The following is a 25,984-nucleotide window of genomic DNA, read 5'->3' on the forward strand; positions in this document are numbered from 1 at the left end:
TTGGCTGTGTGTTGATGCTGTAAATTGCAATGTCTACCTCTAACAGTTGCCTTGCCCTTGGGACCTTGAGCCTCTACATGTTGCAAATTGGAATGTCTACCTCTTACAGTTGCCTTGCCCTTGTGTTCTTGAGCTTCCATACATGGGGCACTTGTTGCAACCCTTGAGCCTGTGTGCTCGTGGATGTTGTTTGGTATTCTTTAACCCTTTGCCATTGTGAATCGTGACGGGTATGGGGCAAGACGATCTCTCCTCATAAGGGAACCGTAGCTCGAACCCTTAAAAAAATTGCTCGGCCATGCCCAAAGGTCAAGGTTTAGGTTTTGATGTTTTCCTCTTCTAATTTCAACATTGTGGGTGTAGCTTATTGTATGGAAGTTGTTATGGGTGGTTATTGCATGAAGGCTTTTATGTGCTTTGTTTTGTTACTATTGTTATTCTTTGCAAGTTTGTTGTTATGTTTTGGTATAGGGCTATGGTCATCACCATGAGCAAACATGGTCCTTGTTTATGAGGTTTTGTTGATGTCATCTTCTATTTTCATTGTTGTGGCTGTATCTAGTTGCATGAAAGTTGTTATATGTGGTTGTGGGACATTGCATGAAGAGTGTTATGGGCTATGGTCACACTATGAGCAAACATGGTCCCTGTTTATGTGGTTGTGGGACATTGCATGAAGAGTGTTATGGGCTATGGTCACACTATGAGCAAACATGGTCCCTGTTTATGAGGTTTTGATGGTGTCTTCTTCTATTTTCATCATTATGGTTGTATCTATTTTCATCAAAGCCATTATATGTAGTTGTAGGACATTGCATGAAGGCTCTTATGGGTTTTATTTTGTTAGTGTTTTCATTCTTTGCTATTATGTTTTGGTGTAGGGCTATGGTGTGACAAGGGGCCATGAGCAAACATGGCACCTATTTATGAGGGAAACCATAGCTCATATTCCTATATAAGTTTTCATTACTGTTATCATTTATGGGTTGAGTCTTGCCCAAGAGCATACATGCGTTTATTGTTGTTTCCAAAGGGAGCATGGGCTAGTACGGTAGCTTAAAACCCTACATAAATGTTTATTTTTTTCCATTCGGGGGTCAAGAGCCCGAGCCCAAGAGCTCATCTGGATGATAAGATCTTTTTAGCATTCTAATATTGCATGTTAATGTAAGTGAGATTAATATGCATGTTAATGTAAGTGAGATTAATATATGTTTGAGATATGAGTTATGCATGGAATAAAATGTCTTATTTGTTCTACAATGTCTTGTTTGTCCATAATCTACATTCATAGAAGGTTATTGGCTTTCTTAAAAAGCTTTATCAACGTGCAAGCCAAAACATGGATTTGATATGTTGGTCATATTTCTGTTTTAATAAATTGTTTCTCTTTTTTTTTTTTGGGGTAACTGCTAAAGTGCTAAACCTTGTTAGGTTAAATTATTTCATTATAGCAAGTCCTAAAGAGATTTGTGGGCCGAGGGGGGGGGGGGAGAGAGAGAGAGAGAGAGAGAGAGAGAGAGAGAGAGAGAGAGAGAGAGAGAGATTTCTTATTATGTATATTTATTTATGGGCATACTTTGATGTAAGAAAATTAAAAAATGTAGAAGTGAGTTTGGAACATGTGGATCTGCAAATATTCAGTTGAGTGCAATTCGAGTGCATGCAACTTCTAACCAACATAAATTAGCTGTATATTCTACCAGTTATGGGATGAAATCCCTAAAAGATGGGATTCAAAAGCAATAGGTTTGGACTTGAAAGTTTTGAAGTATGTTAGACTTAATTTTTTTTGTATAACTCCTGTCTCGAATACATATCATCGAAATTACTCAAGATTTTTAGACCTGTATCTTTGAGAGTTTTTTTTTTGGTAAATTTAAGTTTTTGTAACATCTTATGAAAGTTTAGTTTTAAAATTGATTTATTCATCTCAAAAAGTTTTCTTTTTAAGTGATTTTTCAAACATGTATTTGAAAATTTGCAATTTATTTCTTTGAATTTGAAATATTAGAATTTTTTACTTTGTAAACTTGTACATATAACCCTTAACTTTCAAGTTCACAGTTTTGATAGCTTGCTTTATATAAGATTTTTCGTGAACACTAGCAACAAATGTTGCATTGAATTTGAGAGAGATAGAGAGAGAGAGAGAGAGGGGACACTATTTTTAGGACAAATGGCAAAATTGATGCCAAGTGTAAACGTGTAAAATGTGTTTGCTTGCTTGCTTTCCAAAATCATTCTTATAGTAATAAAAGCAATACCACAAGCTATATGTCTGGGCTGGGCGTTCTTCCTTCAGATGTGAAAGCGGACAAAAAACATTACGCTGCGAAAGCGCCCACGGTCTGGGCTGGGTGCTATTCCTTCATATGTGAAAGGGGACTAAAAACATCATCCACGGTTTGTATCCCAAAACCCTAGCCAACCTCTCGCTTGCAACCATCAGAGACCTTGGGTCATCTGCAGGCGCCAGCGACAGACAGAACGCGTTGTAAGTGCACTTTATTTGCTACACAATCATCCAATTTTCTGTTTGTTCAGACTTTTCTGTTTGCGCATTCGTTGATTGAGGATTTCAGTTCAGCAATATAGGGTTACAGGTTCACAGAATCATGCAGCACCAGCAGATTAAGGAGTTCGAGCATATTCGGGTTAACTGGATTAGGCAGGTTCAGGAGATTAGGGTTAACAATATGTCCAGTTGATCAGGGCTTACAGGATCATGGAGTTGTGGCAATTCATCATGGACGTTCAGAAGTTCAGGGTTTTAAGGATCAGGGAGGCTTAGAAGGATCATTAGCATGATGTAGGTCTTGGCATGCCTTAGAGTGAGGATTATCTCACACTCTACTTAGCTTGATCCTCGATGTCAGGGGATCCTTGTCCAGCTGGTTTTGTTGAACGATTAAGTCAAAACCAAGCTCTATACCTTCCACAAGTGTAAACTCCAAGTATAACATATTGTAGCCCAAAAGAGAAGCATCTAGATCCTCAATATCTCTTAGTCAATCCTAAATTCTCACCATCAATTCATGTGACATCATGTGTCCATGATATCATTAATTTTCCATCATTCCTTACGTGAAGAATCTCTACTCCTTTACATCTTCCTTTATGAACTTACATTAACCAATTTTCAATCAAATAAACTTTGAACTTAGGCCATTTAAATGTTCATGTGCATGAATCAATTTTAAGGATTGTGTTCTCTCTCAATGTCCCAACGTCCATCACCATAGATTTCAAATCTCTCCCTTGGTGTTTGATTTCCCTAATACTCCCATGCTTTCTTGTCACTATGTTCCAAGCTTCTTGGCTTGAGTTATCTCTGAAGGCCCAACCTTGACCACTATGGCATAGAATGGGACATTCGTACAGTGTACATCCAACCAAGGTCGTCAGAACCTTTAGAAACATTATAATAGTTTGGGTTTTGAATGGGTTTCTAAGGAGAGGTATTGAAGGCTTCCACAAATGTACATATTCGTACATACACATATGTATGCATGCATACAATGCACACATACACATACATACATACATGCATCCGTCGTGCATCATACGTACACATACATGCACTTGTGTATGCATGTTTGTATGTATGTATGATGCATGCATGCATGTATATATGTATATATATATATATATATATATGTATGTATGTAATATATATGCATGCATGTGTGTATGTGTATGTGTGTTTCTATGTGCATATGCGCATACGCATGTATGAAACAAATATAGTTTCTATCCAACAATGCATCTAACCAAGAGAGACTAGACGTAGAGGCTCCACGCCCTTACATTACTCACTTGCTCATTGCAAGTATATGATTATTAATTAGGGGCTTTTTCGACATTGGGCCAAATTTGGCAAAATTGAAGTCTCCCACAGCGCATTGAAGCTCCCATTGTGCCATGGGTGAAGCAGTAGCATGGAAACGACGCCGAAAAAGACTACTCTTCACGAACACACGCTTATTCACAAGTTATTTAACTTCCAAAAATTTACTTTTCTCTATTTTATGTGTGTACGAGGCCGAAAAAGGCTACTCTTCACGACCACATGCTCATTCACAAGTTATCAAACTTCCAAAAATTTACTTTTCTCTGTTTTTATGTGTTCGAGTTGGTCCTCTATCCTAGATGTCTCCTGAAAAAGATTTATAAGTAGTGTTTTCGTGTTTGTTTGCGTGCCTTAATGTTACAAAAGGCTCCATCTCCTATGTTAATCCTGTTTGGAGTTGGGGGGGGGGAATTTTTATGTATGTTGTTGTTATTGATGGAGCTCCCACAAATCAAGCCTAGGAAGTGAGTTTCAGGATGTGGGTGTCATACATTGAGTTTTTGTGCATCCATGCTTAGACTTGGAGCCTTTGAGCCATGCTCATATGTAAGACATTGATGCTCGGTTGAGCCTTTGAGCAATGCTCAGACTTACGTCGTTGAGTTGGCATAGGAAACATGTGTGGTTGGAGATATGATGTAGTTTAGAGACCATCATAGGACATGTCGAAAGTCGTCTTAGTGCGGGGGGGGGGGGGGTTGAGGATTGATGTATGTCGTTGCTATGGATGGAGCTCCCATAAATCAGACCGAGAAAGTGAGTTCTAGGATGTGGGTGTCATAGTGCCCTAGACCGTTGAGTTTCCGTGCAACCTGTAGCCTCTGAGCCATGCTCATACGCAAGACATTGATGCTTGGGTGAGCCTTTGAGCCATGCTCAGACTTAGCCGTTGAGTTGGCATAGGAAACATGTTTAGTTGGAGATATGATGCAGTTTGGAGGCCATCATTGGATATGTCTAAAGTATTCTCATATCATTTTTATCTTTGTTGCAAAGGGGGGTTTATTGAGTATTTTGGAGCTCGTATGTTTGTCCGTCTACTGAATGTACCCGAGTTTGTGTACTCACTTGTGTTCGTGTGTGACTGCCTCCAAAAGGGCTATGTATATGTGTTCGTGTGTGACTGCCTCCAAAAGGGCTACCATGAGTATATAACATGCACGTTTCCTTAAGGGTGAACTTGGGCATGTTTCTGGATTCATCTAGGTATATAATTCAGCCGTATTAGCGGACATGCAAATTTCACATTGTGAAGTTTGCCAATTAATATTGTGCTAATTCTTTCTATCTTTAGCGGTGCATTTGCCCTATCAACTACTTATTTGCTGCACTAATTCTTTCTATTTGCTACTTCCCTTAGTGCTAGGCTTTATTATGGCTGAGTCTGCCCTGCATCTCGGGAGGTTTGACAGAAACTTAGTACGAAGGGCTTTGTGTGAATATATGCTCTTATGTGTGTGTGTGTGTGTGGAGTGCGTGTGTGAGAGCATATCTTGATACAGAGTTCTACACCCACTATTGGGCATTGATGACGTTAGTGGGGATGTCGTAGTATCTAGTCCATACTATGCATAATGGAGTTGATAGTTATAGTCTTGTGGGTTGACTACCATGAGTATATAACATGCACGTTTCCTAAAAGGTGAATTTGGGCATGTTTTTGGTTTCATCTAGGTATATATATGTATATGTGTGTCCACCTTGTGTGTGTGTGAGAGAGAGAGAGAGAGAGAGAGAGAGCTGTATTAATGTCTACTAGAGGTCGAACTCGACCTATGAGACAAATCAATGTACAACTGCCATCAGATCAACCTTAGCACAAAAGCGTAGAGAATACCTGGTTCTTGCGAATCCATGGAAAGCAAAACAGAAAAGCTTATTGAGACCTTCTCTTGTGCATCGCGATACCTTCTGCATTTAGGTTGCTCTGATACCAAGTGTTACAACCCCACGAATCTCCCAAATGCAAAACACAAGTGATTAGTCGAAACCCCCTAAGAGGGGTGCAGGCTAGCTCACCACCCACGCATGATAGAAAGCCACTTGTGGCTCATATGGGTGTCTTCGATTGCTTGGCTTAAGCTCTTGTGCCTAAGCAACACCATACCATGCTTGATGACAATGCAGTGAAATGTATTTTTGTGGGCTATAGTGCAGAGAGTAAAGGGTGCCGTCCCTACTATCCTGCTTCTCGGCAGATTTTGGTGAGTAGAGATGTGGTTTTTGTGAAAAACTCAGTTCAGCCCATGATTTCATGCAAAAAAACAAGTTGTATGCTCATAGGATCTTTTTGATACCATTCTTCCGTTGTACAATTTTGGACAACCATATGTGGAACGAGTGCTTCCAATGCCCACATATCTGCTGTACGGCTCTTCTCCAAGCATTTTCCCTGCTGTACCATCCTGTACGGCTGTTTCTTCTTGCTGTTCTACCCTGTACGACTATTTATCATTGCTATGTAAGGGTTGGAGGCTGTAGGGCAACACCTGGACAGAGCGTTAGCTGCAGGTTGGTTCTGTGCTGAGGTGTTCTTATGATATATAGAGCTGCTGGTCAATCATTCAGGCCTAGTTCGAGGACCCGGCTGTAAGGTGTTGTACCTGCTGTACGATTCTGTATCGGCTGTATGGCTGATCTTAGCTGTTGAACTTGTTGGTTTTATGGCAAAGAGAAGCTCCATATCACTTAGAATTTGAAGTATGGACATCGGCTCGGTGCTTGGAGTCTATGGAGGTCCTATGAAGCTGTGAAGTTTGTTGTGAAGGCTTGTACCTGTCAAGAGCTCTTGAAACCATTGGTGCAGATTTTGAAGATCTGGGGACTTGTTGCTGAAACATGTTGGACGATCCTTACAACAGGTTCCGAATGAGCAGCAACTTTAAATGGTCGACGAATCAGAAATCATTGAGCCCGAGTAGATTCTCCTCCACAAGTGGAAGCATGGTTCCCGTCGAAGAATCAGACGGTTCGACACAAAATTCATAGACCAGGGCACTCATGAAGGTGTTTGGCTTGATGAGGAATTTCTCCTGGAGTACCCCCAATTATTGGCGGACTACTTGGAGGCGATGCAACTACAGCCAAGCTAAGTGTCACGTGCATCCCGCACTTGGATGCCACGTAGACATTTCTGTACAGAAGGTGCAGGACCTGGGATGGTGAACTGGTCCCATGTGAGCCCAGTCCGGGACGAGTCAGCCAGGGATCCATCTCAGTCGTCCGAGGTCAGGTGTGCATTGTCCTGCACATGAGTCCAAGGTCAGGTGTGCATTGTCCTGCACATGAAGCAGTGCCAGTCCGCGCTGTGAGTCTCCCTCTGGAATGATGTCAGATGTGCTGAGTATCTGGTTTGCAACTGGATGCCAGGCCTCTGTAGGCATGTAGTTTGCATGTAGAGATGGGGCCAGCCCATAGGGCTACCCCAGGGCAAGGATTTGCATTTGCATACTTAGTCTGGGCATGGGGGAGGTGTAGAACCACCCCCAAGGGGCCAGGAGGGCCCAAGATATTGACCACCAGCCAAGGCAAGGGCTGGAGGGGCTGTCGGCCAGCTCCAGAGCTTCTGGACAGGCAGCCGACAGAGATTAAAGCCCTAAACAGCAGGCGGCCAGGTGTGGGGGGCAGTCCCACACCCATGCGCAGCATGCCCAGCAGCCAGGGTGCTGTCCAGAAGCATGCGCAGGCTGGACAGCAGGGATTACAAGTGTGAAAACACTTTATTAAAGTGTGTGAGTATTTTATTAAAAATACTCAGTCGTGGGCTGTCCTGAAGCCAGCCGACTGCATGAAGGGAGTAGTATAAAAGCCCAGCCCATAATTCATTCATCCCATCTCATAATTCACCAAGAGCATCAAGCATTCAAGGGCCAGGACAGCCAAGGGTTTGCTAAAGCTAAGGGGTGAAGGACTGAAGGTCAAGGGTAGGTTTTCCAGCCAAGAAAAGGTTAAGTACTTTGTATTTGTTTCAGATTTACATCATTCTAATAAAGCAAATACACCATCCATGGTGGGGGCCCTACAGAGGGTAATTGGGACCCAATACTGTGTCCTTCTCCATCTCCCCCTTCTCTCTCTATTTTCTGCACATCGTCTTTCAGTTTGTGCGTTAATTCCGTCGCGAAAAGAGTGCTGTTTTCTGAGTTTTGAAGTACCGATCCTTCTCCGAAGCTTCCGCATATTACAGTGGTATCAGAGCCTACTTCAAGGACGAAGATTCAGCAAAGAAAACGAGAAAATTTTTTCGCTCGTGTGGTTGGTTTTTAGACGCCGGTGGACTACCCCTTTCGGAGTGACTCCTGTCCCTCGAAGGACGGTTGGTTTTTAGCCTCCGGAGGCCTCCGGAAGTCTCCCACACAGATAGTGGATGGTCAGATTGCGTTCTGGAAAGGAATTGCATATTCCCGCTATGGCGAGCTTTGGCGACGAGAGAGAACCAGAACCATGGGACCAGAGTGCACCAGGCAGCCCAGCTAGGGCACCCGGCTTGAGTGTACAAGACATGTTCCAGCAGATGATGCGAGCAATCGCAGACCAGACAACCAAGTTGGACGAGCAGAAGGCGCGGATTTTGGCTCTGGAGGAGCGTTCTCACTCTCCAGCGTCGCGTTTTCCATCTCCTCCTCCCTCTCCTTCCGTACCCCAGATACCAGATCCTCGTCACAGGGACCCTCTCGAGGGGTCACAGCCGCAGCCAAGCTCCTTGCTTGAGATGCAGATGCGTGCATTGGAGATTCGACAACGAGAAGACGAAGCCATGCGACGAGTGAAACACGAGCGTTACCTCCGAGCTTTGGACGCCAGATTGACAGCGGCGGCGCCCTCGAATCATTTTCCCTAGAAAATGAACTTCAGTAAGTATAATGGTAAACTCGATCCCACTACTCTGTATTCATGCTTACATCAATTTGAAGCTTACTTTGCCGCAGTTAGGAAATCAGATATTGACAAAGTGATCTTAGCCAGTTGGTATTTGGAAGGTGAGGCCATTCCTTGGTGGACTCAGTGGGCTCATGCCCACACCAGATCAGGTATGGCAGCTTATGGGTGGGACGAGTTCGTCCGTGACCTTAAGCAGCGGTTTTTACCGCCCCACTACCTTGAGCGACTCGAAGACGAGTTCAGGGGTGCGCGTCAGAATGCGCAACCAGTCCTTCAGTTTGCCAATAGAATTTCGACCTTGTGTCTACAATTAGGCTTATCTGATGCGGACAAGAAAGGGCAGTTTTGTATGGCCTGGACACGCACATCCAATGGGAGGTGCGTATGTTTAGACCAGCCACCTTTGAGGACGCACTCTCGCTTGCGCAGAGTGCAGAAATGAAACACAATGGTGGCAAGCCCAAGACTTCCCAGCCGGCTTCTCCCAAGGCTAACACCTCGGGGGGCAAAAGCCAGAACCAGACGGGGTCTTCCCCAGGACAGAGCCCGGGAGCCTCTGGCTCCAAGAACTCGAACAATGCGTCTAAGCTTACTCCAGACCAGAAAGTGGAGGCAGGCAAGACAGGTGGCAAGTTGAGTGCTGAGGAGCTTGCTCAGTACAGGAAGGAGGGTAGATGTTACTTTTGTCACACAAAAGGACATACTTCTCGGGATTGTCCGAAGAAGCCTCCAAAGGCCGCCGCCGCCTCCACAGCTTTCGTGGTGAGCACAGCTCCCACACAGACCCCAGTGGCTACCCCTAGTTCTTCAACCCCCGGTGCTTCAGTTGGAGCAATTATTAGCCGGGAGCTCGAAGATAAGCAGAAGGGCGTCCATGACCAGGAGTATGAGCACAACGAATTGCTCAAGTCCTTTGGCTACATAGGTGGCCAGAGAGTCGTTGTCTTGTTTGACAGCGGCAGCACGGAGGATGTGATCACGGAAGAGGCCGCTAGGCGTGCCCGTTTCGAGCTGACTCCGGTGGACAAACAGGTTGAGGGTTTTAGCACAGGTATGACAACGAGCGTCAAGTATGAAGCTCTAGGTGCTAAGTTAGTGATTCAGGGCATAGAGTTTGTGCGTGACTTTATGGTTGCCCCTCTTGTAGGAGCAGACATAATTTTGGGTATCCAGTGGTTTCACAAGTTTCTTCCAGATGTCAAGTGGGACAAGCACACGTTCCAGATTGATCGGAATGTGTCAAACACCCCGGTGACCATTAAGTGTGAGCCAGGTATTCCAAACTTTCCGCTCATAAGCCACTTGCAGGCTAAGCGAGCAGTCAGGAAAGGCGCACAGTGTGCGATGATTTACGTCCAGACAGCCCAGACGGTGGCCAGTGCTTCCGAGAAGTACTTGGTTCTCCATGAAAAGTTCCAGAAGATTTTTCTTCGGGACAGTCTCCCTCCCCAGCTTCCCCCGTCTAGACCGGAGGATCACAAGATTGACCTCCTCCCAGGCTCGGAACCCCGGAGCAAGTTTCCGTATCGCCTTTCTAAGGCAATGGAATCGGAGTTGGACCGCCAACTCCAAGAATTGTTGCAAGCTGGCTTCATCCGCCCTAGCGTGTCGCCATTTGCAGCACCGATCTTATTTGTCAAGAAGAAAGATGGGTCTTCTCGGTTGTGTGTCGATTATCGTGCACTCAACAAGCTGACTATCAAGAGCAGGTTCCCGATGCCTCGAATTGACTATATCCTCGAGAGGCTGAATGGAGCTAAGGTGTTCTCCAAATTGGATTTAAAGAGTAGGTACCACCAGGTTCGGATTGTTGAGGGGGACATCCCCAAGACAGCTTTCCGTACAGAACGGGCCCACTATGAATTTGTGGTTATGCCATTTGGATTGACGAACGCCCCAGCTACATTTAACCGCATGATGATGCGTATTTTCCGGGAGTTGATTGGAGTGTGTGTGTTCATATTTCTGGACGACATACTCATATTTTCAGCTACAGTTGAGCAGCATGACATTGATGTGGAGAAAGTCCTTAAGTTGCTGGAAAGCAACGAGCTCTATGTCAATGAAAAGAAGTCAGAATTTTATCCGTTCCAGGTACATTACTTGGGATATATAATCAGTGCCGAAGGCATTCGACTTGATCCGGCTAAAGTGGCCGAGATTGTTAACTGGGAAGTACCTCAGACCGCTTATGACATTAGATCATTTGTGGGTATATGCCAGGCATATTCCACCCACATTGACAAGTTTTCTGATCTCTCGGCAGACCTCACCGATCTGCTAAAGGGAGTGAAAACAAGGAGGCAAAAGATTCGAATGACTCCACGAGCGTTGGAGGCATTCCAGAACCTCAAGGTGGCTTTGTCAGAAGCGCCTTGTTTAGCCCTTGCCTCGTGGGACGAACCATTTCAGGTGATCACCGATGCGAGTAACATCGCAATTGGAGGTGTATTGCAACAGAATGGTCATCCAGTAGCTTACATGTCTCGTAAGTTACTGCCCGCCGAAAAGAACTATTCAGTCTATGATCGTGAACTCCTAGCAGTTATACAGGCCTTGAAACATTGGAAACATTTCTTGTATGGCCGTGACTTCGAGGTTCGCACTGACCATCAGGCATTGCGCTGGATTCAGACGATTCCCAGTGCAGTGGAGTGATCGACAACACCGCTGGAGTCAGATATTCTAGCAGTTCGGTGGAATGATTGAGTACCTTCCAGGAAAGGCCAATCCAGTGGCCGATGCTTTGAGCAGGAAGGGACAAGTATCTGCGATTCAGACCATTAGACTTGACCTTGTTGGTACAGGACTAGAAGACATGAAGCACACGTACGCGGATTCTGAGGAATTCGGTACACAGTGGGAACAGGCATTGGATGCCACAGGACCATGCCATTTTCTGATACGCGATGGTTGGCTTTACTACAAAGGCCGACTGTGTGTCATGAAATCATTCCGGGCAGCTCTTCTCCATGATGCCCATGACGCCATTACAGGTGGTCATAGGGGCATGAATTCGACTCTGGAGAAGTTAGAACGGCAATACTATTGGCCAAAGATGAGGCGTGATGTGTTTACTTATGTACAACGCTGTGACATTTGTCAAAAGGTGAAAGCTCCTCGTGGAAAGAAGATAGGGTTGTTACAGCCTTTGCCAATTCCTGAGGGTCCTTTCCAAGACATTTCGATGGACTTTGTCACAAATCTGCCTCCCAGTCCGAGTAAGCGTAATACACAGTGTTTGACTATTGTTGACAGGTTCAGCAAATTTGTGATGCTTATTCCTTGCAGGGCCAATGTGACCGCCGAGGATGTTGCCCAGCTATTCATTCGGCATTGGTACCCGATTGGTGGGATTCCTAGGACCATAGTGTCAGACCGAGATGCCAAGTTTACCAGTCATTTTTGGAGGGCATTGTTTGATAATTTTGGTACTAAGTTGAATTTTTCCAGTGCATTCCACCCACAGACAGATGGCCAGACAGAGATATACAACCAGTTGGCCTTTGATGTACTGAAGTGTTATGTCCACGATCAGCAAGGTAAGTGGGAATCGTTTCTGCCTTTAGTTCAAGCTGTTTTGAATGACTCTTTTTCTTCAGCTATTGGCAGGACTCCATATGAGGCAGCGTTTGGAAGGCCTTTCCAGTCGTTGTTAACCAGGACGTCGTCTTCAGTACCGGAGGCGAACAGAGTGACGGAGTCTTACCAGGAGATCCTAGAGTCCGTTAAAGACAGATTGGCTAAAGCGCAAGAGGCCTACACTCGACAGGCCAATAAAGACCGAAGGGACATGAAGTTTTCGGAAGGAGATTGGGTATATCTTCGGATTATGAAGGAAAGATTGAAGCAGGTGGGCAAGCGATGCCCAAAGTTGTCTTTCAGGAGCTTCGGACCATTCCCCATCCGGAAAAAGATTAATGAGGTGTCTATGCAGTTAAAGCTACCTCCGAGTTGGACTATGCACGATGTATTTCATGTCAGTTGGTTAAAGCCATATGTAGGTCCACCCCCTTCAGAGGTCAAAGACGAAGCGGAACCAGACATCATTGATGAAGCAGAAGTAATGGTTCCAGAACAGATCCTTCTGCACCGTTTCAAGCATGGCTCAGGCCGAAGACTACGACAGTTTCTCACGAAGTTTCAGGACCGAGGAACTCATGAAGCGGTATGGCTCGACAAAGAATTTTTCGAAGACTATCCGGCTTTATTGACGGATTATTTGGAGGCTATGCAGCTTCCGTCAAGTTAAGCAGAAGGGGATGTCACGTGCATCCCGCACTTGGATGCCACGTAGACATTTCTGTACAGAAGGTGCAGGACCTGGGATGGTGAACTGGTCCCATGTGAGCCCAGTCCGGGACGAGTCAGCTAGGGATCCATCTCAGTCGTCCGAGGTCAGGTGTGCATTGTCCTGCACATGAGTCCAAGGTCAGGTGTGCATTGTCCTGCACATGAAGCAGTGCCAGTCCGCGCTGTGAGTCTCCCTCTGGAATGATGTCAGATGTGCTGAGTATCTGGTTTGCAACTGGATGCCAGGCCTCTGTAGGCATGTAGTTTGCATGTAGAGATGGGGCCAGCCCATAGGGCTACCCCAGGGCAAGGATTTGCATTTGCATACTTAGTCTGGGCATGGGGGAGGTGCAGAACCACCCCCAAGGGGCCAGGAGGGCCCAAGATATTGGCCACCAGCCAAGGCAAGGGCTGGAGGGGCTGTCGGCCAGCTCCAGAGCTTCTGGACAGGCAGCCGACAGAGATTAAAGCCCTAAACAGCAGGCGGCCAGGTGTGGGGGGCAGTCCCACACCCATGCGCAGCATGCCCAGCAGCCAGGGTGCTGTCCAGAAGCATGCGCAGGCTGGACAGCAGGGATTACAAGTGTGAAAACACTTTATTAAAGTGTGTGAGTATTTTATTAAAAATACTCAGTCGTGGGCTGTCCTGAAGCCAGCCGACTGCATGAAGGGAGTAGTATAAAAGCCCAGCCCATAATTCATTCATCCCATCTCATAATTCACCAAGAGCATCAAGCATTCAAGGGCCAGGACAGCCAAGGGTTTGCTAAAGCTAAGGGGTGAAGGACTGAAGGTCAAGGGCAGGTTTTCCAGCCAAGAAAAGGTCAAGTACTTTGTATTTGTTTCAGATTTACATCATTCTAATAAAGCAAATACACCATCCGTGGTGGGGGCCCTACAGAGGGTAATTGGGACCCAATACTGTGTCCTTCTCCATCTCCCCCTTCTCTCTCTATTTTCTGCACATCGTCTTTCAGTTTGTGCGTTAATTCCGTCGCGAAAAGAGTGCTGTTTTCTGAGTTTTGAAGTACCGATCCTTCTCCGAAGCTTCCGCATATTACACTAAGCAGGAGAGAATGTCTGTTACATGTAGAAGCTGTGGTATGCTTCTTTCAGCCCTAAACACCATCTTGAACATGCTGATGCAAAAACACAGACATAAGGGAGAATAGAGAGAGGTATAATTGGAAATTTAGTATTTCATATGGTACAAAAAGGTACATAATTCCCTGCAGGCATAGGCATAGGGAAAAGGTAAACAAACCCTAACCCTAGTCTATGTCTAGACCCAACTCAACAAGGAGTTGAATGAATGAAACAATGAGCACATAAGCCTTATATAGGCTTGAGAACACCTCATGGACTGGCCGACTACTGGTCGGCCAGCTCTTGGACAAATAAATCTCATAAATGCTATAGCCGACAGGAATATTCCCTGTGTCCTTCCACAAGACGCTCCACAGAATATGCTCCAAAAATCTGGTTTTTTTCTGATCTTTTCTTCTTTATCTTGTTACCTCCTTAGGCTTAGCCTCCGAGATAAGCATGTAGATGTGTGCACATGACATCACCACTGTAACATGCGGAAGCTCGGTAACTTCAATGCTCGGAAATGAGCACACTTTTCGCGACGAAAATAACGCACAAAACTGAATATAGATGTGCAGAAAAATAGAGAGAGAGAGGGAGGTAGAAGAGGACACAGTATTGGGGCCCGAATATCCTCTATAGGGTCTCCACCACGGATGGTGTATTTGCTTTTACTAGAATGATGCAAAACTGAAATAAAAGATTGAACCTGAACCTTCTTGGTTGAGGACAATCCTCTGCCCTTGACCTTCAATCCTTCACCCCTTTGCGTTAACTTCTCCTTGGCTGTCCTGGCTCCTTGATTAGCTTCAACACTTGGTGAAATATGAGATAGTTAGGACTGAATTAAGCTCTGGGTATTTATACCCTTCTCTAATGCTGGTCGGCTGGTTTTACCCCATCGGTTGATTGAAAAAAGCCCCACGACTGGTTAAATAGCATTTAATGCTGAAAAGTCCTACGTTTCACACCAAAACTGCTTGATTAGCTTGCCTGCCTCTGTGGGCTGCTGTCCAGGCCAGCGTAGGCTGTTGGGCAACCCCTTGACACTGGCTGCCTGCAGTCCTGGCTGGGCTTGCCCAAAGGCAAGTCGGCTGCCATGCCAAGCCCTCTTGGGCTGGCCGACAGCCTGCCCAACCCCTCCTTGGGCTGGTGGGCAAGTCTTGGGGCTTGCCTGGCCCCCTTGGGGTGGCCCATAGCCTTCCCCGTGCACAAACCTGATGCATACCTACATCTACACAGCCGTCTGACATCTGGTCGTCGTAGACCAAACATACAAAACAACTGACGTCATTCCAGAGGGAGACTCACAGCGCGGAATGGCACTGTTTCATGTGCAAGACAATGCACACCTGACCTTAGATGCATGTGCATGACAATGCACACCTGACCTCGGACGAATGGAGTGGAACCGTGGCTGACTCGTCCTGGGCTCACATGGGACCAGTTTTCCACCCTTGGTCCTGCACCTTCTTGTAAAGATATGTCTACGTGGCATCCAAGTGCGAGATGCACGTGACATCCCCTTTGCTTAACTTGACGGAAGTTGCATAGCCTCCAAATAATCCGTCAATAACGTCAAATAGTCGTCGAAGAACTCTTTGTGAAGCCATACCGCTTCGTGGGTCCCTCGGTCCTGAAACTTTGTGAGGAACTGTCTTTGCCTTCGGCTTGAGCCATGCTTGAAGCGGTGCAAAAGGATATGTTCTAGAACCATCACTTCAACTTCGTCAATGATATTTGGTTCGCTTAGTCTTTCACTTCTGAAGGGATCGGACCTACGTATGGTTTTAACCAACTGACATGGAACACATTGTGCATAGTCCAACTCGGAGGTAGCTTCAACTTCATTGAAATCTCGTTAATCTTTCTCTGGATGGAAAAAAGTCCGAAGCTCCTGAATGACAACTTTGGGCATCGCTTGCCCACTTGTTTCAACCTTTTCTTCATAATCTGAAGATACATCCAATCACCTTCCGAAAACTTCATATCCCTTCGGCCTTTGTTGGCTTGTCGAGTGTAGGCCTGCTGCACTTTAGCCAACCTGTCTTTTACTGACTCCATAATCTCCTAGTAAGACTTCGTAAATTTGTTCGCTTTAGGTTTTGAAGACGAGATTCTGGTCAATATAGCGATTGGAATGGTCTTCCAAACGCTGCCTCATATGGAGTACTGCCACTAGTTGAAGAAAAAGAATCTTTCAAAACAGCTTGAACTAAAGGCAAATAAGATTCCCACTTACCATGCTGATCGTGGACATAACACTTCAGCACATCAAAGGTCAACTGGTTGTAGATTTCTGTCTGGCCGTCCGTCTGTGGGTGAAATGCATTGGAAAAATTCAATTTAGTACCAAAGTTATTAGACAATGCCCTCCAAAAATGACTCGTAAACTTGGTATCTCGGTCTAACACTATGGTCCTAGGGATCCCGCCAATCGAATACCAATGCCGAATGAACAAATGGGCAACATCTTCGGCGGTCACATTGGCCCTGCATGGAATAAGCATAACAAATTTGCTAAATCTATCAGCTATAGTCAAGCACTGAGTATTACGCTTACCCGGACTCAGAGGCAGTTTCGTGACAAAATCCATCGAAATATCCTAAGAAGCAGGAATTGGCAAGGGCTGTAATAACCCTATCTTCTTCCCACGAGGAGCTTTCACCTTTTGACAAATATCACAGTGTTGTACATATGAAAACACACCTCGTCTCATCTTTGGCCAATAGTATTGCCATTCTAACTTCTCCAAAGTTGAATTCATGTCCCTATGACCACCAGTAATGGCGTCAAGGGCATCATGGAGAAGAGCTGCCTTGAACGACTTCATGACACATAGTTGGCCTTTGTAGAAAAGCCAACCATCGCGTATTAAAAAGTGGCATGGTTTTGTGGCATCCAATGTGAGAATATGCAGCGGAAATGATAACCAAACTTGGGTAGACGAGCAAGTAGACTGCAGAAAATAATCAGCACAAGAAACACAGAGAGATAGGTGTGTAAACTCTTCTCTATACACAAGATCCCGAAAAACTGAATGAGAAAGTGGTGGGGACTGAGGGGCAATATATACATCTCCATGTGAGCAGTCGGCCAGCTACAGATGGTGCCCACGACTGAGAAAATACCCCACGACTGAGAAAATACCAGTCGGCCAGCAGCCTGATGTCCACGACTGGTCAGAACAAGTCGGCCAGCAGCCCAGATGCACACGACTGAAGAAAGTCCAGTCGGCCAGCATTGGGGTGCTCCTGGCATCACCTGGCAGCCCTCCAGCCACTAGGAAAAAATTGGAAAAATAGGGAAAAAATACGGGGAGTGTGGAAAAATGATATACGGGCGGGCACACCCACAACAGAGGCCCTGGTGTATACAAATAGACAGGAGATGACTCCTCTCAGCTCCTGGCTGTGAAACCATCCCCAGGGAGCTGGAGTGACGCCTGAGCGTAGCCTGAGGTAGAGACTTCGTGAAGAGGTCCGCCGCATTGTCCTCCGTCGAACAATAAAGTAGCAAGATGTCACCCGCCAAGATCTTCTCATGTACAAAGTGATACTGTATCTCTATATGCTTGGTCCGGGCATGGAAAACCGGGTTCCGAGCAATAGCTATACAACTCTGGTTATCACATTGGATGACTGTGGGCTCCCTCTGTGGAAACCCCATCTCGCCTAGCAGCCTCCGCAGCCATACAACCTCACAAGCAGCACCACAAGCAGTCCGATACTCTGCCTCTGTCGAAGAAAGGGCAATAGTTGGCTGCTTCTTGCTGCTCCAAGAAACCGCTCCTGAGCCGAGGGTAAAAGTGTATCCTGAAGTAGACCTCCTCGTGTCTGGATCTCCTCCCCCATCTGAGTCACTCCAACCTTGGAGCTTGACTCCATTCCCTCCTGTGTAAAAGAGTCCCAGATCCTTCGTACTCTGCAGATACCGCAAGATCCGCAATCCTGCGTCCCAATGAGTCTTCAATGGCGTCTGCATAAACGAGCTCAACAGCCCCACGGAGAAGCTCAAGTCCAATCTGGCGTTCAGCAACCAAATCAATGAACCAACCAACTTCCGGTACTGCGAGGCATCAACTGGCTCACAAGGATCTGTAACGGTTAACTTTGTGTTCGGGTCCATCGGCGAAGTAATAGGCTTGCAGTTCTCCATCCCAAAGGCCTCAAGCAACTCATGAACATACCGCTGCTGAGAGACGAAAAACCCCCTCTGGGTCTGCCAGATCTCCAATCCCAAAAAGAAGTGGAGTAAGCCTAAGTCGGTCATCTCAAACTCCTTTGACAAGGCAGCCTTCGTCGCTCCAATGTGCTCCACATGACCGCCGGTGAGAATGAGATCATCCACATAAAGGATGATGAGTGTGACCATGCCGCGTTCCCGAAAGAGATACAGGTTCGGATCTGCAACCGATCTCTGGAATCCAGTCCGAATGAAGAAGGAATCAATCTTCTGATTCCAAGCCCGCGGAGCTTGCTTAAGACCATACAAGGCCTTACGTAACCTGTAAACCATCCCTTCCGATCCTGGAACAATAAAGCCTGGAGGTTGCTCAACGTACACCTCCTCCTGCAGGTCACCATTAAGGAATGCAGACTTTACATCCATCTGGTACAGGGGCCACCTCTGAGAAGAAGCAAGGGCAAGAACGGTCCGAATCGTGGTCATCCGCGCTGTCGGTGCAAAGGTATCCTCGTATTCGATGCCTGGCCGCTGAGCATAACCCTTAGCCACGAGCCTGGCTTTGTGTTTGTCCACCGACCCATCAGCCGCGTACTTGGTCTTAAAGACCCATTTGACACCAATGACTGACCGCTTCGACGGCCTCGGTACCAACTCCCAAGTGTTGTTCTTCTCGATGGCGTCAAGTTCCACCTGCATGGCTTCCCTCCAAGTATCCTGTGAAAGGGCTTCCTTTACGGAAGTGGGCTCTTTATCCCGCATGATACGAGACATCAGAGCATAGTTCACCTGAAGAAGCTCCGCCGTGTTGCTTTTATCTCGGACTCGATGTGATCTTCGAGGGCCGTCCTCTGTGGTCCACTCGGAGGGTAGCTCCGTGACACCTGACTCCCGAAGGGTGTCTAACAACCACCTAGGTACTCGAACAGATCGTGGAGCCTCCTGTGATCGCGGGGGCTCAACTCCAGCTGCGGGCTCAACCTCCTGTGATGACTGAGGTGGATCAACTGGAGTAGTATACTGGGAATCATCATCAGACTCCTCTGGATCTCCAAGAAGTGGCGGCTCCTCAACAGTGGATGCTGGAACATGCTCGTCAAAGACCACATCCCGGCTGACAACAATCTCGTTCCTCTCTGGATCATACAACCTGTATCCCTTGGAAAGAGAGTTATATCCCACAAATACCAGCTTGCGGGACTTGGAGTCAAGCTTCCCCCTCTGCTTCTTCGGAACATGTACATACGCGTCACTCCCAAAGACACGGAAGTGTGAGACATCGGGTTTCCTGCCAAAATATGCCTCAAATGGAGTCATATGGGGTACAGAAGTCGTCGGAGAGCGGTTAATGGTATGGACAGCTGTTGCCACAGCCTCACCCCAAAGTGGACGAGGAAGACCACGATGCTCCAGCATGGTCCTCGCCATCTCTACCACAGTCCTGTAACTCCATTCTCTGAAGGCGATCCTGTATTGGCCAATTCCCTCTTGATGCCATGGTCTGCACAAAACCGGAAAGATACAGTCGAGGAGAATTCACCTCCTTTGTCAGCCCTGAGAGTCTTGACCTGAAATCCAGACTCTTTCTCCACCATCACGTGCCAATCCTTGAACCGAGCAAAAGCCTGGTCCTTCTGGGAAAGAAAGTAGACCCACGTGAATCTGGTACAATCATCAACAAGCAGCATGAAGTAGAGAGATCCTCCCAAGGATGGTATCTGCTGTGGTCCACACAAGTCAGTGTGAATCAACTCCAAAGGTTTCGAAGCCCGCCTGGAAGCCTGCTTCGGAAAGGATTCCCTGTGCTGCTTACCACGTATGCAAGAACTGCAGCGTCCTTGCCTACTACCAACATCTGGCAAGCCAACCACCATTTGGTCCCGGAAGGCGCGCCGCAAAGCATCCACATTTAAGTGGCCAAAACGAAAGTGCCACAAATCTCCGACCTGAGAGTCTGTCAATGAGGAGAGTGCAGAGAGCTTGTAGATGCCGTTCTCCACACCGCCTTCCCAAACAACTTTGCCTGTCTCACGGTCCCTTAGAGCAACTGAATGCTCCTCAAATTCCACCCGAAAGCCAGTCTTGCATACCTCATGCACTGACAAAAGATGAAAGCCCAGAGCAGGGACATAAAGAACACGGGAAGCATGCTTGCCTCCCTTTCCGTCGGGAATAATCTCCATCCGGCCCTCACTATGTATCGGAATAGTGGAGTTATCGCCAATAAAAATACGACCTGCCTGCCGTTTCAGATCCAGGAAGAAGTCACGGGATGGAGTCATGTGCCTGGAAGCACCACTGTCGAGAATCCGTTCCCGGGTATCCTTCGCGGTGAAGCCAACTGCCTCCTCGCTCGAGGATGATGAATCATCGGAGTCCACCATCTCCAAGTGCACAAATGCCGGAGTCTTCGCAGCTGAGGCTGAGGAATCAGCACTCTTCCCTGTCCGCTTAGGGCACTTCCTCCAGTAGTGGCCTTTCTCGCCACAATCATTACACGATCTTTCGGCCTTCAGCTTCTCTCGTTCTGGATCAGGCTTCTTCTCGGAAGACTTCTCCGGTGAAGCCTTCCCTTTGCCCTTGTTGGTATTACGGCCTTTCGACTGTTGGCCAGTTAAGGCCTCCGAACCTCCGCTGTGAGGAGGGTTCGTGAAACGTTCCTCCTGGTCCAAAACCATTAACACAAGCTCCTCCCAAGTAATGGTGCTGAGCCTGCCACTAGTGATCAACGAGGAATAGAAAGCAGAATACTGACCAGGCAAGTGGGAAAGTAACGTGATGGCCATATCTTCGGATGATATCTCTTTCCCAGCTTGAAGGACTTCCTGCTGAAGGGCCTGCAGCTTGTTAATGTGTTCCCGCATCGTCGAAGACTTTGCAGGGTTCATAACTCGCATCTGCACTTCCGAGGATATCCGCTTCATGGGTGACACCCTGTTGTACAAAGAAGCCAAGTGCTCCCATATGCCTCTCGCCAGCGTCATGTGCTTCACATGGTTGATCACTTGTGGTGTGCAATTGAGGAATATAAACGACCGGACCCTGGCGTTGACACGGTCCCACATGTGTGCCTGTGCCTCTCGGTCCTTCCTCGTCGATAATAACTCCCCTTCCTCAGCTTCCGACCGTGGCACCCCTATGATAATAAAATCAGCAAGATCATATGACTCCAGAACTGACTCCATCATGACCTTCCAGATGCCATAATTGGACCCGTCCAACTGACGATCCACTGGGAACGTGGGGAGAGTCGGAATCTTCACGTGCTTCTCGGCCATCTCTAATAAATCTGCCATCTCGGAGAGTAACCTGAAAGGGTGGGTGGGTGGGAAAAAATCAGAAAATCAGAAAATATGCAAGTGGCTGTCCAGCCCCTTTGCCCGCCTTCCTCTTGCACCTTCTCTTCCCGTTCAGCCCGAAACAGTCCACCGATCAGCAACCTGTTGCTCCCCCTCTTGCTCAGAAAAACGCCCAAGATCTCCTAGAGCCTAGGGCTCTGATACCATGTCAGAATATGCAGCGGAAATGATAACCAAACTTGGGTAGACAAGAGCAAGTAGACTGCAGAAAATAATCAGCACAAGAAACACAGAGAGATAGGCGTGTAAACTCTTCTCTATACACAAGATCCCGAAAAACTGAATGAGAAAGTGGTGGGGGCTGAGGGGCAATATATACATCTCCATGTGAGCAGTCGGCCAGCTACAGATTGTGCCCACGACTGAGAAAATACCCCACGACTGAGAAAATACCGGTCGGCCAGCAGCCTGATGCCCACGACTGGTCAGAACAAGTCGGCCAGCAGCCCAGATGCACACGACTGAAGAAAGTCGAGTCGGCCAGCATTGGGGTGCTCTTGGCATCACCTGGCAGCCCTCCAGCCACTAGGAAAAAATGGGAAAAATAGGGAAAAAATACGGGGAGTGTGGAAAAATGATATACGGGCGGGCACACCCACAACAGAGGCCCTGGTGTATACAAATAGACAGGAGATGACTTCTAACATCCAATGCCTCGGAATCCGCGTACGTGTGCTTCATGTCGTCTAGTCCTATACCAACAAGGTCGGGTCTAGTGGTGTGAATCAACGTTACCTATTCCTTCCAGCTCCAAGCATCGGCCACTGGATTGGCCCTTCCTGGAAGGTACTCAATCATACCACCAAATTGCTGGAATATTTGGCTCCAGCGGTGTTGTTGGTCACTCCACTGTGCACATGACATCTCCCTCTGCTAAACGTGTCCGTTCCGTACGAAAGACTGCCTTGGGGATGTCTCCCTCAACAATCCTCACTTGGTGGTACCCACTCAAATTGAGTTTCGAGAACACCTTAGTCCCATTCAGCCTCTGGAGAATATAATCTATTCGAGGCATCGGGAATCTACTCTTGATAGTTAGCTTATTGAGTGCACGATAATCGACACAAACGAGAAGACTCATCTTTCTTCTTGACAAACAAGGTCGGTGCTGCAAAAGGCGACACGTTGGGGCGGATGAAGCCAGATTGCATCAATTCTTGGAGTTGGCGATCCAACTTCGATTCCATTGCCTTGGAAAGGCGATATGGAAACTTGCTCGGGGGTTCCGAGCCTGGAAGGAGATCGATCTTGTGGTCCTCCGGTTTGGACGGGGGGAGCTGGGGAGGGAGATTGTCCCGAAGAAAAATCTTTTGGAACTTTTCATGGAGAGTAAAATACTTCTCAGAAGCACTGGCCATCGTCAATGCAATCTGGATGTAAATCATCGCACAATGTACGCCTTTCTTGATTGCTCATTTACCTACAAGTGGCTCATGAGCGGAAAGTTCGGGATTCTTGGCTCATACTTAATGGTCACTGGGGCGTCGGACACATTCCAACTAATTTGGAAAGTGTTCTTGTCCCACTTGACATCAAGAAGGAACTTGTGAAACCACGTGTGAAGACCGTACAGGAATTGCGCTTTCTTGTCCGTATCAGATAAGCCTAACTGCAAACATAAGTTTGAGATTTTGTTGGCAAACTGAAGGACTGGTTGCGCGTTCTGATGTGCTCTCCTAAACTCATCTTCGAGTTGCTCAAGGTAATGGGGCGGTAGAAACCGTTGCTTAAGGTCGCGGACAAACTCGTCCCAAACATAAGCTGCCATACCTAATCTGGTCTAGGCATGAGCCCACTGGGTCCACCAAGGAATGGCCTCACCTTCCCAGTACCAACTAGCTAAGATCACTCTGTATGTATCATTTTTTCTAACTGCGGCAAAGTAAGCTTCAAACAAATGCAACCATGAATAAAGAGTTGTGGGGTCTAGTTTACCATTATACTTACTGAAATTCATTTTCTCGGGAAAATGATTCGAGGAAGCCGCTGGTGTTAGTCTTGCGTCCAAAGCCGCAAGGTATCGCTCATGTTCCACGTGTCGCATGGCATCGTCTTCATGTTGTCGGATCTCCAATGCACGCATCTGCAACTCAAGCATCGAACTCGGCTGCAGTTGTGACCCTTCGAGAGGGTCCCTGTGTAGAGGATCTGGAATCAGGGAAACGGAAGGAGAGGGAGGAGACGGAAAACGTGGAGCTGGAGAACGGGTGCTCTTCCAGAGCCAATATCTGCGCCTGCTGCGCTTCCAACTTGGTACTTTGGTCTGCGATTGCTCGCATCATCTGTTGGAACATCTCTTTAACACTCATGCCGGATGCCCTAGCTAGGCTACCTGGTGCACTTTGGTCCCAAGGTTCTTGGTCTCTCTCGTCGTCGAAGCTCGCCATAGCAGGAAAATGCACCTCCTTTCCGGAGCGCAATCTGACCATCCACTATGTGTGTGGGAGACTTCCGAAGGCTGAAAACCAACCGTCCTTTGAGGGACAGGAGTCACTCCGAAAGGGGTGGTCCACCGGAGTTTGATAATTAACCACATGAGCGAGAAAAAATTTTTGGTTTCCTGCTGAATCTTTACACTTGAAGTAGGCTTTGATACCACTATAACATGCGGAAGCTTTTGGGGAGATCAGTAACTTCAATGCTCAGAAATCAGCACACTTTTTGCAACGAAAATAACGCACAAAACTGAATATAGATGTGCAGAAAAATAGAGAGAGAGAGAGAGAGAGAGAGAGAGAGAGAGAGAGAGAGAGAGAGAGAGAGAGGGAGGGAGGGAGGGAGGGAGGGAGGGAGGGAGGGAGAAGAGGACACAGTATTGGGTCCCAAATACCCTCTGTAGGGCCCCCACCACGGATAGTGTATTTGCTTTTATTAGAATGACGCAAAACTGAAGTAAAAGACTGAACCTGAACCTTCTTGGCTGAGGAGAATCCTGTGCCCTTGACCTTCAATCCTTCACCCCTTTGCATTAGCTTCTCCTTGGCTGTCCTGGCCCCTTGATTAGCTTCAGCACTTGGTGAAATATGAGATAGTTAGGACTGAATTATGCTCTGGGTATTTATACCCTTCTCTAATGGTGGTCGGCTGGTTTTACCCCAGTAAGTTGACTGAAAAAAGCCCCACGACTGGTGAATAGCATTTAATGCTGAAAAGTCCTACGTTTCACACCAAAACTCCCTGATTAGAATGGCCGCCTTTGTGGGTTGCTGTCCAGGCCAGCGTGGCCGCCTCTGTGAGCCAACCCTTTTATTCTACCTCAGTATGCTGGTCGGCCAGCTGTAGCAGGCCGACAGCATGGGTGTAGCAAAAAATACTATAAAATGCCTTAAAAATACCAAAAAATGGTAGAAAATGCTATAAAAATACCAAAAAATGGTAGAAAAATGATGAAAAATCTCTCGTAAGATATGCCAATGCAGGGCTTCATATGGAGCCAGATACAAGCATGAATATGCATGGGAAAGTCCATCTGGGGATGAAATAATTTCCAACACCTCCTCTTCAGCACCAGATGGGTGGACCAGGTCCGGTACGTTGCAAAAAATCCTCCAAAGAGTGTGAAGGAACAACCTCCTCATAAAAGGCACAAAGCTCGCGAAGATATGGTACATGTGAATATCGAGAAGGTCTCCAGAAGAAGCCACGAGAAGATCTCGAAGACGAAACAACATGATCAATCTGAAGAGAGAAGCCTTTCAGGAGATGGAACTATAGAGAGCTCCGAAAAATGTGGTACCTCCTCTGCATTTGCAACAAGTATCGGGACTGAAGTAGAATCCTCCTCTGAAGAAGAAGAAACTGAAACAACCACTGGAACAAACTGATCATCAGTGATGGCTGAATTTGCTAGGTTCGAAGTAGGAACAGGCTCCAAAATAGTGGAAGATGCCTCCTTTGAAACATAAGAAGGAGAAGCAACTGCCAGGAGAGAAGCCACCAAAGTAGGAAGCTCCAGCATATGTGAGGATATTTCAACAAAATCATCCACCTGCTCTGTAGAAGAACCATTATCCTCCTCTGAAAGAGAGGAGAGAAAATCTGCAATAATAGCATCAGCATGTAACAGCACAAGGGAAGGAAGATACTCATCCAAAGGGATGAGAGGGGAAGAGAGGAGAATCCCCAAGAGGGGAGAATGGTGATCTCAGAAGCCATCACGTCCAAGAGCCCAAGCCTCCTTTAGAAAGACTAGAAGAGAGGGTGGGTGAGAGGGAACTAGAAAGAGAAGAGAATAGAATGTCTCTCTAGTGGTAAAGGCTTTAAAGCAGCTATGTAGAAGAAATTGCAGCACTTGAGGTAGTTCCGAGTGAAAACGCAGCTCCA

At 46.9% G+C, this 25,984-nt stretch overlaps 1 protein-coding gene across 6 annotated transcripts in view; it reads left to right on the forward strand.

Annotated features, from left to right (window-relative positions):
- The first annotated feature begins 2,350 nt into the window (after window positions 1-2,350).
- LOC147622023 (eukaryotic translation initiation factor 3 subunit F-like) overlaps window positions 2,351-25,984 on the forward strand; it is a 31,441-nt gene continuing 7,807 nt past the window's right edge. For all 6 annotated transcript variants that reach the window (XM_086823083.1, XM_086823084.1, XM_086823082.1 and 3 more), the window contains exon 1: window positions 2,351-2,497. The gene's annotated coding sequence lies outside the window, so the exon portion shown is untranslated. The remainder of the gene's footprint in view (window positions 2,498-25,984) is intronic.

This window comes from Cibotium barometz, chromosome 29 (genome assembly GCF_041138505.1).
Source record: "Cibotium barometz isolate CiBa-2024 chromosome 29, ASM4113850v1, whole genome shotgun sequence".
Lineage (NCBI taxonomy): Eukaryota > Viridiplantae > Streptophyta > Polypodiopsida > Cyatheales > Cibotiaceae > Cibotium > Cibotium barometz.